The sequence below is a fragment of the Lagenorhynchus albirostris genome, chromosome 17 (genome assembly GCF_949774975.1).
Source record: "Lagenorhynchus albirostris chromosome 17, mLagAlb1.1, whole genome shotgun sequence".
In the NCBI taxonomy this organism is placed as follows: Eukaryota; Metazoa; Chordata; class Mammalia; order Artiodactyla; family Delphinidae; genus Lagenorhynchus; species Lagenorhynchus albirostris.
The window spans coordinates 75180159-75192849 of record NC_083111.1 but is presented as its reverse complement, the minus strand read 5'-3'; positions in this window follow the sequence as shown (position 1 = coordinate 75192849).

Sequence of the window (12691 nt, the reverse complement as noted above, 5' to 3'; positions counted from 1 at the left end):
TCTCCTTTACATTTTCCTTTACGTTTTTGGCTTGGAAGAATAGATTTTTTTAAATCTGAATTTACGTATATTCTGGAAAGGCACATACAGATTTACTTTAATAAGTCAATGAACCCGGTTTTTGAGCTCAATTTTTACACACGTACCTGTAGTAAGGGAAGTAAGTGGGGCATTAGCATCTTGTGTCAGTACTCTGAAAATCCTGTGTATGGCGAAATCGCGTTCAATGTGCACTTTTAGGATGCAAAGAGGACTTTAAAGGAGAAAGAAATTTGTATTCCAAGATACTTTGTAAAGAGTGGTTATTCACTTCTTAGTATAACAAGAACATAATATCCAGTATATTCTTACAGCCTACTATTACTTTCTCTCTCTTGTATAACAATTAAAATATAATGAAAAGTTCATTAGGTTATTTTTTTAATAGTTCATTAAAGAAAGGAATTTAACAAACAATTTTGAGTGTTTACTATGCTGTGAGTGATGGGAAGCTGAGGGGCCAGGATACAAAGATAAGTTGGACATTTGTCTTTACTACTTAGGACCTATTAGAGAGACCAGAGTATGCAGAGAATACTTGGGAATTGAAAGCTGGGAATGAGACTGGAAAAGTGCTGGATGTTGAATAGATTAAGGAAACAAAATAAGATATTAATGAGGGACCATTTTTAAATGACAGTGGTGTTCTGTGTAGTAGTCTGCCGTGAGAAGTTTGAATGATTATACAAGTTGATCGATAACGCTAGTACTGTCTTGCAACAAGAGCACTAGTTTAATGTTAGCAAATTTTTGCTTAAGTGCCATTGTAGGGAACTTTTAAAAAATCTTTTGCACCTCCGTGAAAATGATAGGAGTTAGGTCATGCAAGGAAAACCAACTTCCAGAATAAATACAATTTTGACTAAGCCTATTTCCTCTGTACAGACCTAGACACTGTGTCTATGTTTAATGTTATCTAGGCTTGAAATTTCATTTCCTTTCAACAGCATGCCTTTCTGTGTTTGTCAGGCCAAACAACTTCTTGTTTTACTACTTAACCTCAGTTCTTGTTCTTTGTTGCTGTTATTAGTAGTATTAATAGTATTATTATTTAATCAGAAAAGAGAAATACTGTTTGGACATTTTTAAATGCCTCAAAAATATTTGGTTCCATAGAGGAGTGAGTAAGGTTTGTACGACTCCCACCGAATTCAGTTTCCTCAGTAGCGTCTGTAACCGTGTTATCATCCACCCTTCCTTGTTTTAGGTTTCTAAGTGTCAGAAATAACTTCTCATTGAGCTTGATCTGTTTCCCCTCTTAACTTTCACTTACTGGTCCTTGGCAGTCTAGCGCAATATATTTGAAACTTATTCTTCTTATACCCATTAACTCTTAAGGTGTTTGAAAATGACTGTTAAATCCTACTCGAGTCTTCTTTTTGCCACGCTAAGGGAAAAAAAGCCCTAATTCTCGAACCATATGCACATGACATGGTTTACAGACCTTTTTCATGCACATTGCTAAACTCATGACGAAGTTTGTATGTCAGTATACCTCTTAAAATACGGTGGCCAGAACTGACTGGCTGCTTCAGATGTGAGCTGCCCATTGCTGAATACAATGAAGCTATTATCTGGATACTCTCCTTCTATTAATGCAGCCTGAAATTTGCATTACATTTTTTGGCAGCAACATTACCCTTTGATCATATTTAGCTTATGGTCAACTAAAACATTGTCTCTTTTTCATGTGAACTGCTTTAAGCCTAATCTTTCTCATTCTTTACTTGCCAGTTGATGCTTTGAAAATAAATGCAGGATATTATGTAGTGCATAACTTTACTATAGAAGTTTAAATGAGTTTATTTTTTATCAAATTTCATCCCATTTGACTATCTGGAGAAGTAACATCTGTGTAAAAGAGCACAGTTTTCGTGGTGCTTTTTCTCACGTATTTTTATTTAATCTTTACAACAACCATCCCAGAATCAGAAGAGAAAAATGGCTTTCCGCTAAGTCAGGAATTGGCAGACATAGTACTTGGTCGCAGGTTTTTTTGATTCCAGATCCCATGCTCATCTTATCCCTGTTCACTTAGTAAGGATTTAGCGTGTCCTCTGCCATGTGGCGGGCACCGTGCGGCGCTGATGCGTCAGTGAGCGAGACAGATTACAGTCTCTGCCCAGTGGTATTTATGGCCTGGCATATAAATAATTACTGCCAGTTACTGAGCACCTTCTATTACGAAGGCACTGTGGTAGATGGTATGATTGTTCACAGTATTTGTTGCCTCTCTACCAGGGTCCTTTCTGTCGGAGGATTGTCTTTCCTACTCTGCTGACATCAGGTTTGGACACTTGGCTTTCCTAGACTGATAAAATGTTGGAGGAAGTGATGTGTCCCATGTTTGAGTAGATGTTTTAAATTCCATCTTGTGGTGCTGCCCGTAGCTCTTTTCCTTCTGTCATGGAACCAGCCTGCCTTAGCTGGGGCTGGTCCCAGAACGATGGAGCCTTCCGATTGGGTTCCAGAATGATGGAGCAGAGCTGAAGCCAATCCACGATTGACATTTAATGTAAGTGAGAAATAAACCCTTGTGTTGTAGGCACCATGATTTTGGAGCTATTTGTTAGCATAGCATAATATAGCCCAAGCAGACCGTGATACTGACATTATTCAAGGTGCTACATGAAGATAAATATATGAAGATAAATAAGACTTAGGCCTTGATCTCAAGGAGTGTGCCGTCTTGGTGGGTGCATTAAATTTCCATCAGTTATTGTATTTGAGGAAGAGGAGAGTATGTGTATGAAAAGGTCTTCGAGTTGAGGATCTTTCCTGACTCCACTTCACCCCTAGGCTGAATTTAGTCGATATGTTTTAAATCGTGGGTCTAAGGTCCAGCTACTCACTGTCACAACTTCTCATCCAAAATTTGATAAGCATGTTTTCTGTGTCCTCATTCAAATCACCTTTTTAAAATCGAATGTTTTAAGAGGATGGGCTTCTGCAGAATAGTTGTTAGAAACTTCCTTCATAAATCTTATTAATTAGCATTCACTAGGTAACCAAGAATCTGCCTAGCTGAACTATTTCTCCAACATACCCAGAAAAATATCATGAGATCCTAGGTGCTATTTGAATTTTATTTGTTAGCATTCAGATTTTCCATTGCCACAGCTGTGTGCACCTCGCTTTGCATGGGTTTTTAGAGACAAAGCCCAGGATGGGATTCTGTGAGGAATTTCCTTGCCCTGAGAAGCTGAGGACTGCATGGCCAGGGTCCTGGGAGCTCTTGAAACCTTTGAAATAATTACATGCAGAATTTTCTGTAAATATACATTGTTCTGAGCTATAGCTTTCATCAAATTATCAAAGAGAATTATGACTCCCATGGAAGGTTGCAAACCCTGTTGTGGAGTGAGCATACAAGTCGAACGAGGATCGGGAGAGCGCTAGTGTTTAAGGGACAGGTGGAACCGGAACCCAGAAAGAAGTCCCAGAAGGGTGAATTAGAAAGGGTTGAGGGCCAGGAGCAAATAAGTGTTGTAGAAGTTCCTTATTAATCAGGTTTTTAAAACTCTGTTCTAGAATTTTTTTTTTTTTTAAAGGAGATGTTGGGGGTAGGAGTTTATTAATTAATTTATTTACTTTTGGCTGTGTTGGGTCTCCTCTTCTGTGCGAGGGCTTTCTCTAGTTGCAGCGAGCGGGGGCCACTCTTCATCGCGGTGCACAGGCCTCTCACTATCGCGGCCTCTCTTGTTGCGGAGCACAGGCTCCAAACGCGCAGGCTCAGTAGTTGTGGCTCACGGCCCCAATTGCTCCGCAGCATGTGGGATCCTCCCAGACCAGGGCTCGAACCTGTGTCCCCTGCATTAGCAGGCAGATTCTCAACCACTGTGCCACCGGGGAAGCCCCTGTTCTAGAATTTTGCATGGATTCTACATCCATTCTCCTGGCACTTCTTTATGATTCCTTGGAAATTACCCAATTTTCAGATATATTTTAGGATGTGATTTTTCTTAATCTGTAAATATGAATTTAAAGCAATTCCTTCTTCTGTTCCTGTCTCCTTCCTATCTTGGGCTTCAATTTTTTTTTCTTTCTTTTTTTTTCCCCCTTAATCCTTACTTACCCTTCTAGATTAAAGATCAATCTTCTTATTTAAAAAGGCTGACTCAAGATAGGAGAGAAATAGTTCTTTAGGTTATCTGTTGACAGTTGATCCCAAGTAAGGAGATGGCCTTTGTTATTCTTTTTGTTGAGAAGGCTTTTTATTTAGTTAGTTAGTTTTTGGCCACCCCTTGGGGCTTGTGGGATCTTAGTTCCCTGACCAGGGACCAAACCCAGGCCCTTGGCAGTGAAAGCACTGAGTCCTAACTACTGGACAGCCAGGGAATTTGCCGAGAAGGCATTTTTAAGCCTTAAAATTTTTTCCTTGGGCTTCCCTGGTGACGCAGTGGTTGAGAGTCTGCCTGCTAATTCAGGGGACACAGGTTCGAACCCTGGTCTGGGAGGATTCCACATGCCGTGGAGCAACTAGGCCCGTGCACCACAACTACTGAGCCTGTGTGTCTGGAGCCTGCGCTCCGCGACAAGGGGCCACGATAGTGAGAGGCCCGCGCACCGTGATGAAGAGTGGCCCCCGCTTGCCACAACTAGAAGAAAGCCCTCTCACAAAAACGAAGACCCAACACAGCCAAAAATAAATAAATAAAACAAATGAAAATTTTCCTTAACACTTCTGACAGATATCTTTTTTTGAAGCAGCTATATTAAGATATAATTGTTATACAGTAAACTGTGCATATCAAAAGTGTATAATTTGATAAGCTTTGACATATGTGTATACCCATAAAACCACCACTGTAGTCAAGATACTGAGCATATCTGTCACCCCCCAAAGCTTTCTAGTCCCTCTTGGTAACCTCCCCCCTTTATTACCTAGGCAACTACTATTTATTTTCTTTTACTTTACTTTAGTCAGCATGTCCTAGAATACAGTATGCACTCAAAAGAGTTTAGCTTCTTTCACTCAGCATGATTATTTTGAGATTTATCCATTTTGTAGCATTTGTTAATAGTTTATTCCTTTTTATTGCCAAGTAGTATTCCATTGCATGGATATACTGTAGCTTGTGTATCCATTCACCTCTTGATAGGGGTTGTTTCTAGTTTTTGGCCTTTACAAATAAAGCTGCTGTGAACGTCCATGTACACGTCTTTTATGTGGACATAGCACCCTTGTTTCTCTTGGGTAAATACCCAGGAGTGGAGTGGCTGAATTATAAGGTAGGGGTGTCAGGGTGGGGGGCGGGGAGAAGGAGGGGTTGAGAGAGAAAGAGAGATTTATTTTAAGAAATTGGCTCACAGGACTACGGGGGCTGGCAAGTCCAAAAATCCGCGGCATGGGCCAGCAGGCTGCGTCCAGCAAGGGAGTTGCTGTTGCAGTCCTGAGTCCAGCATCTGTAGGATAGGCCAGGGGACTGGGAACCCAGGCAGGATTTCTGTCCTGGTCTTGACCCAGCAGTCCTTCTAACCCAACAAACTTCCGTTTTTTGCTCTGAAGGCCTTCAACTGATTGGACGTGACCTATCCACATTGTGGAAGGTGATCTCTTCTACATAACATCGGCTGATTGTAAATGTTAATCACATCGATGGAATACTTTCACAGCAACCTCTAGACTAGTGTTCGTTTTGTTTCGTGTTGTTTTTTGGCCCCGGGCAGCATGTGGGATCTTAGTTCTCTGACCTGGGATCGAACCGCACCCCGTGCAGTGGAAGCATGGAGTCTTAATGGAGTCTTAACCACTGGACCGCCAGGGAAGTCCCTAGACTAGTGTTTAACCAAACAGCTGGACACAAAGCCTAGCCAAGTTGACACACAAAATTTAACCACCATCCCTAAATATTTCATATTTTGAATGCTATTATAAATATGTATTTTTAAAGTTCAACTTCTGATTGATTGTTGCTAGCTCACTAGTTTGTTGTTTTTTAACTGTGGCCGCCTTTTCACAACTCAAACAGATGAATGGCAGTCTTTTCATTCTAGTGTAGGATTACCTTCCATCTTTTTAGACATAGCCTTTAAAAATAGGAATTATTTAGGTGCTTCATAATGTCATACTTCTCACTTCTCTTGTTTATTGGAATCATCTGACAGAAATGGCAATTTCATTTTAAGAATCTGGTCTTACCTCATTTGAGTCATCTTTTTTAAATTTATTTTTTTATCATAGCATTATAACAGTTCTTAAATATTTTAGAGATTAAAAATGTAGGTGGATTTAGAGTCTAGAACCTAGCAAATTTCAGAGCGGTAGGCATCACCTTCATGCCATTCTCTTTCTGATTAACTTTTTGAGCCTCAGTTCCTCATCTGTAACGTGGAATAATAACGTCCATTTCATGGAGCCATCGTGAAGTTACGTGAGCTGCTTTGTGTAAAGAGCCTGGAATAGTGCTTTTAAACATAATAGCTCCCATTACTATTATTATTTTATTCAACAAATGTTTAACACTTACATTTGCATTTTTTAAATGAATTTTAGAAGAAGTTTGTCAAATTCTCCAAAAAAGCCTGCAGACACTGTTCCATGCTCTAGAATTACAGGAGGAAAAGGGGTAAGCAAGATTCCTGCTCATAAAGCTTCCAACCTGGCAGGTTATGACAGGAGAAGCAGACAGTAAACAAGTAAAGGAATAAGCAAAGTACATAATTTCAAGTCATGATAAGAACTGTGAGGAAGACCTAAGAGGGAGGCACGATAAAGTTGGGAGTGCCTTCACAGTGGGTAGGCAGGGATGGCCTCTCAGAGGAGGCGGTGTTAGAGCAGGATGTGAAGGAACCAGCCATGTGAATATCTGCGTGAGCTTGTGTGGCAGGGAAGAGAAAGTGCAAAGCCTCTGAAGTGGGAAAGATTCGGCAAATTGGAGGAAGTGAGAGGAGCCCCGAATGCTGGTGGAGACAAATAGGGAAGTCCGAGAGGGCCACAGGAAGGAGATTGCATTTTCCTCCAAGCAGAGAGGGAAGCCTTGGGAGGGTTTTAAGAAAGGAAGTGACCTGATTGTAGGTGGCATTGTTGCCGTGGGCCTTTGGAAACATGAGCCCAACTCTGAGACATCAGCAAGCTGCACATTTCAGTGTGACTTGGATTTCCAGTTGCCCAAGAAACTTTAAACAACTTATTTTCCCTGATATAAAAATCCCAGCCAGACGCTAAGCCAACTATGCATTATCTAAAGCAAATACTATTTTATATCTTTTAAATTTTACTAAGACTTGTTATGCACTTGCGTGTATTTTCAAAAATAGTGTTTTGTGGATTTTTTTCCTTTTGCAAGTTTATATGGCACTTGACTAGCATAGCAGTAAAGGCACAACTTTGGTTTCAGATATAAGCATAACTATTGACATGGAGGCATTCAGTAAATATTAACAAAACTTTATTACTAGAATATGATTCCATCATAGAATCATGGAACTAGTGAACTTAAGAATTCGTTGGTTTCAGTTCCTTCCTTTTATAGGAGAGGCAACTCAGATCCAAAGAGGTTAAATGGTTCACATTACATAAACATAAAAAAGTAAAATAAGCCTGGTTTATATTATCCTCCCCAGGTGTAAGATGAGAGAACCTTGAGGCAAAATATGGAACCAGGGAAAAGACGGGGACATCAGTTTTCTTTATATTTGCTGCCTTCTTCTCTGTTGCTCGTTTATTTTGCGCCTGTGCTATTTTACACTTATCCCTGCACTAAGGATATTGGAATGAATCAGACAGCCATTCCCCTAGTGCGGAAACGGACAAGTAAACAAACAGTTGCCAAGTTAAATGCCATGATAAAGGCAAGCGTAGCCTGTTGTGGGAGCTTAGCCTGTTGTGATGGTTGTGTCTGTTAAGTGGCTCTGAGTTCAGAATCTGTTTATCTGCAGAGTCTGGGATGTGCTTAGCCCTGCCTTTTAGTGTAGTATGCATTATATTGCCTTAGCTGTTTGGGCTTTCTTGTGCTTTTTTGCCTCCCAGCCATAGCCCTGGGCTAAATGTAAGTGAATTCAAAGGTCAGACTATATCTGACCAGTCCATATCTGACCGGTAACACTTGTCTTGACAGCCCTGCTCTGCTCCTGCCTCTTGAGAGGCCTGAAGCCTCAGTATGGACCCATAGCTAGTGATAAGCCACTGGTGACAGCTTGTCTTATTTTAAACAGAAACCCATTTAGAGACTAATTTAAGAATAGTTGAACCTGATATAGTCCTCCTCTCAAATGATGCAGATTTTATTCTTAATTTTTGAAAAGTTCTTAAAGGAAACTGAGAAACAATGACTTTTCTTGTTTATTTTGGCTTATTTGCCTTTTTACTGCGTTTTATTTTGGGGTTGGGGGGGTGGCCATTCCTAAGAAAACTAGCATATGAAGTTCATTGTGATCTTACAGCATGTCTTCAATCTTAAAATAAGGCACCAAAAATGCATTCAGAGAACAGGTAGATAAAGTAGCACTGCTATAATTATGGAGAAACAGTAGTTTCCTTTTAAGCCTTTCTCTTTCAAGAGCTTATAATTTTCTGTAAAAGCCAAACGTTATCTCTTGGTCAGGTATGTTTTATTCTTGCTCTGATTCTGTGTTAGAAAGTTTGATTGAAAAGGGAAGATATTAACATTTTGTCTCCCATACAAAGAATGTTCATATTTGTATTTTTTTTTGTAAAACTCAATTTCATACCCCTGAGCCTGCCTTAGTTTGAAGAGTAATATCAATATCTTTTATCTACAAGGAGTATCTCTGCCATTATGTGTGCATTTGTGTGTGTGTGTGCGGGTGTGTGTGTGTATAAAATCAAAACCAGGAAATATGGCATACATTGTTGAGGATATTAGATAATCAATTCCTGATGACTATATTTGCACAGAATTATCAGATGACAACCAGTTTTATTTTATTTTATTTTTTTTATTTTTTATTTTTATTGCAGTAAGCGGGCCTCTCACTGTTGTGGCCTCTCCCGTTGCGGAGCACAGGCTCCGGACACGCAGGCTCAGCGGCCATGGCTCACGGGCCCAGCCGCTCCGCGGCATGTGGGATCTTCCCGGACCGGGGCACGAACCCGCGTCCCCTGCATCGGCAGGCGGACTGTCAACCACTGCACCACCAGGGAAGCCCGACAACCAGTTTTGACCGTCTAATGTAGTAGGTGATATGGCATTCTCTATCGTCTGGGTCGTATGGCGGTAAAATGATCTCCATTTTATGGTCTCCGTTATCCATCTCCTGGGCCTTAGAAGAGAAGGGAACTAGAATTTTAGAAGTGTGCACTGAGAAAATTGGACTCAAGTTAGCAGCCTAAAAAACAGTAAAACCAAGCTGTGTGTGAATAACAGTTTTTCCCCCTTTATTTTGTACAGATTGAGGAACTGAGCTATAGGGGTATTTTTAATGAAAGGTGAATAAGCTATACGTAGCTTGTACAGAAAGCATCTCCAGCTATACTAAATATAAAACTGTCAACTCTCTGAAGGTCTCTGCAGTAATTACTCATCCTTCTCGGTTGACAGCGGCGGCATGTAGCACAGGTGAGAGCTGCCTCCGGAGCCAGGCTGTGCGAGGGGTTCAGAGCCCAGTCCACCAGCTCCTGTGTCGCTCTGGGCAGACTGCTTTGTGTCTCACACCCATTTACAAAAAGAGGATAATACTACCTACCTAACAGGGCCGCTAGGAGGATTAAATGAGTTAATATGTGTGAAGCACTTAGAACACTAGATGAGTGTTAGCTATTCTGATTATTGATGCATATCTATCATACATTTTAAGTGGCCAGTTTTCATAGAGAGTTTGGCATTTGAACCGGGCCTTAAAGGATAAACAGGATTTGTAAAAATGAGATATAAAGAATTTAAAATGGGGAAAGCTGTGTGAAAAGTTGCAAAGAGCAGGTGAGTCTTTTCCCCTCCTTTTCTCCTTCCATTTATTGCTTACTAGCTTTACACCTGCCGCAGAGCTCAGCGTTGATGAGTGTTACATAATCGTATTCAGCCCTCGCGATAACCCTACCAGATAGGTATTTTACAATCTCATTTTACAGATGGGAAAGTAGCCATAGAAGAGTAAAGTCACTTTTTCAGAGTCACCAAGTTAAATGCTTGGCCTAGTTCTGACTGTAAAGCTCAGGTTCTTAATTATTATCCAGTACTTCCTTCCTAAGAGTAGACTATCAGAAGATGATTCCAAAAAATATTTTAAAAGAATGCTCTGGTGTTGGCGTTCTAGACATTCGTAGGATTATGATTATTGGGGATCAACAGGGATGCACGTGATCACTTTGTCACAGTGAAAGACTCTCGATACTGTGTATGCTAGTCATTTCAAAAGATTGAAGAGAAACGCGTGCCAATGCTTGCCGACTATATCGCTGTTCCCCGTCATTCTAACAGTGTGGAGGTGCTTTTTTTTCCTGAACTGAGAATGGCAGCACTGGGTTGTTGAAGTTTTTATTATTTTTCTCGTCAGAAATTATACAAATTTCCCTTGGACTTCAGTGCCTCAACTTTAGTTGCCTCAAATTGACTGCTGTTTGAGTACCCTTTTCAGTTCCCTACATCTTAGGTGTGTCTACAATTCTGCTTCCCAGTCTTCAGCATTTTTGGTTTCATGTCCATGGGGTTTGTCTGGAATATAATGAGGATGATCGTAATTCTATTGCTGTTTATTCCTTCTGTCCTCTAACTAGTTTGTCATGCTGTCTTCCTTTTGAACCTATAATGGAGTTGATCATTTCATCCTCATACTTTTCGTCTCAAGGAGCTCACTGGCCTTGACTTGAATTTTAAATCGTTCTGTCCCCATGTACTACTTCCTTCCATTAATTAGCTGATGGCTGTTTTTTTCCCTCTGTAGTTTTAATGCCTTCTATACTATTTAAAACTACTCTTTCCAGAAGATACAGCCAGCAACTCAGGTGCTAGCCTTTATAAAACTAGAATCAGACTAAAATGAACTAGAATCTTGGTAACTAGTATCTTTCCCTAGAATTTATATCTTTCTCTCTGCTTTTAAGAGAAAAAAGAAATCAGAGATTTAGCCAAAAATTTCAAAAGAAAAAGCAGAAGCATGCAGGATTTGTCAGTGAACCATTCACGTCAGCTGTGTAGGCTATAAGACCCTTCGAAGGTTTTTACTTTTACTGTACCTTTTACTTATTTATTTTTTTAAATCATCCCCAGCATCATGAAGCAGGCCTTCGTGACCTGTCTGGACCGTTGCAGCGGTCTTACAGCCAGTTATTCTTCCCACCTCCCCTCTTTTAGATCACATATATCAGCAGCAGTCTGATCTTACTTAAACAGGCATCTAATCTTGTGTCTTAAAAGTCTTCTCTGGCTCCTCATTGCCTGTAGTACTATCTAAATCCCTAACATGCTGCACTCAACCTTGGAGTCTCCTCTAGAGGTGGTAAGCTCCATGAGAACAGGTATTTTCTCCACCACTTCCCCCATAGCTAGACCAGTGTCTGAAACAGCTATTCATTCCATAAATATTCTAGGCCAGGGCTTCCCAAAAACAGGTCCTAGGTTTGCCTCTCATAGGTTACAGGTTTGTTGAGAAGCATTGGTGGGTGCCTTCCACCTTTGGGATGGCCAGATGGAGCCTGGCTCATCCAGGACTCCACTGAGAGTAATTGGAATCTAAGGTCTCTGCCTGACGACTGGTGGTGTGCTGAGCACAGGCAGGAAGATGCTCTGCGACCTGCACATCTACTTCAGCTGCCCACTTCAGAGCGTCCCACTGCCCACGTAGGTGAGGGGCCATGGCGCTGCTGGAGAGTTTATGGTGCAGGTGCCTGAGCAGCATAGCCAGAGGTGCTGCTACTCAGAAGTGAGGGTAGACTCACAGGAGGTCAGTCTGGGGTTCCCAGCTTCTGGTAGAAGCCTCCTCTGTCTTCACTTACGTTGGATACGTTTGTTAGTTCTGTGCTGATATTCCCATTTAGTAGCATTCCAGTTAGCCATGGGCTGACCAGTCCATGAACTAGGTAATTAAAACCAAGTTTATCTTTTATAATTTTAGATTTTAAAACCTTTCTTCACTTTAAAGTGAAAACGAAGAGTAGTGTTTATAGTATTGTCTTGGCCAAAAGGTTCGTTTGTTTTTTTCCGTAAGATGGCTCTAGTAGCACTTAGTTGTCTTTAACTTCATTCAAAACCATTTTGTTAGATTGTATGTGACAGCCATCATATCAGCGTGCATTTCAAAAAAAAAAGGCTTATCAAAATTGGTGAATTTTTGTGTAACCATTTTAATATTGAAGATGGAAGAAAAAAACATTTTCGGCACATTATGCTTTATTATTTCAGGAAAGGTAAAAATACAACCAAGACGCAAAAAAAGATTTGTGTAGTGTGTGGACAAGGTGCTGTGACTGATCGAATGTGTCAAAGGTGGTTTGTGAAGTTTCATGCTGGAGATTTCTCACTGGACGATGCTCCACAGTCGGGTAGACCAGTTGAAGTTGATAGCGATCAAATTGAGACGTTAATTGAGAACAAGCAACGTTATACCAAGCAGGAGGTAGCTGACATACTCAAAATATCCAAATCAAGCGTTGGAAATCATTTGCACCAGCTTGGTTATGTGAATCGCTTTGATGTTTGGGTTCCACATCAGTTAAGCCAATAAAACCTTGACTGTATTTCCCCATGCGATTCTC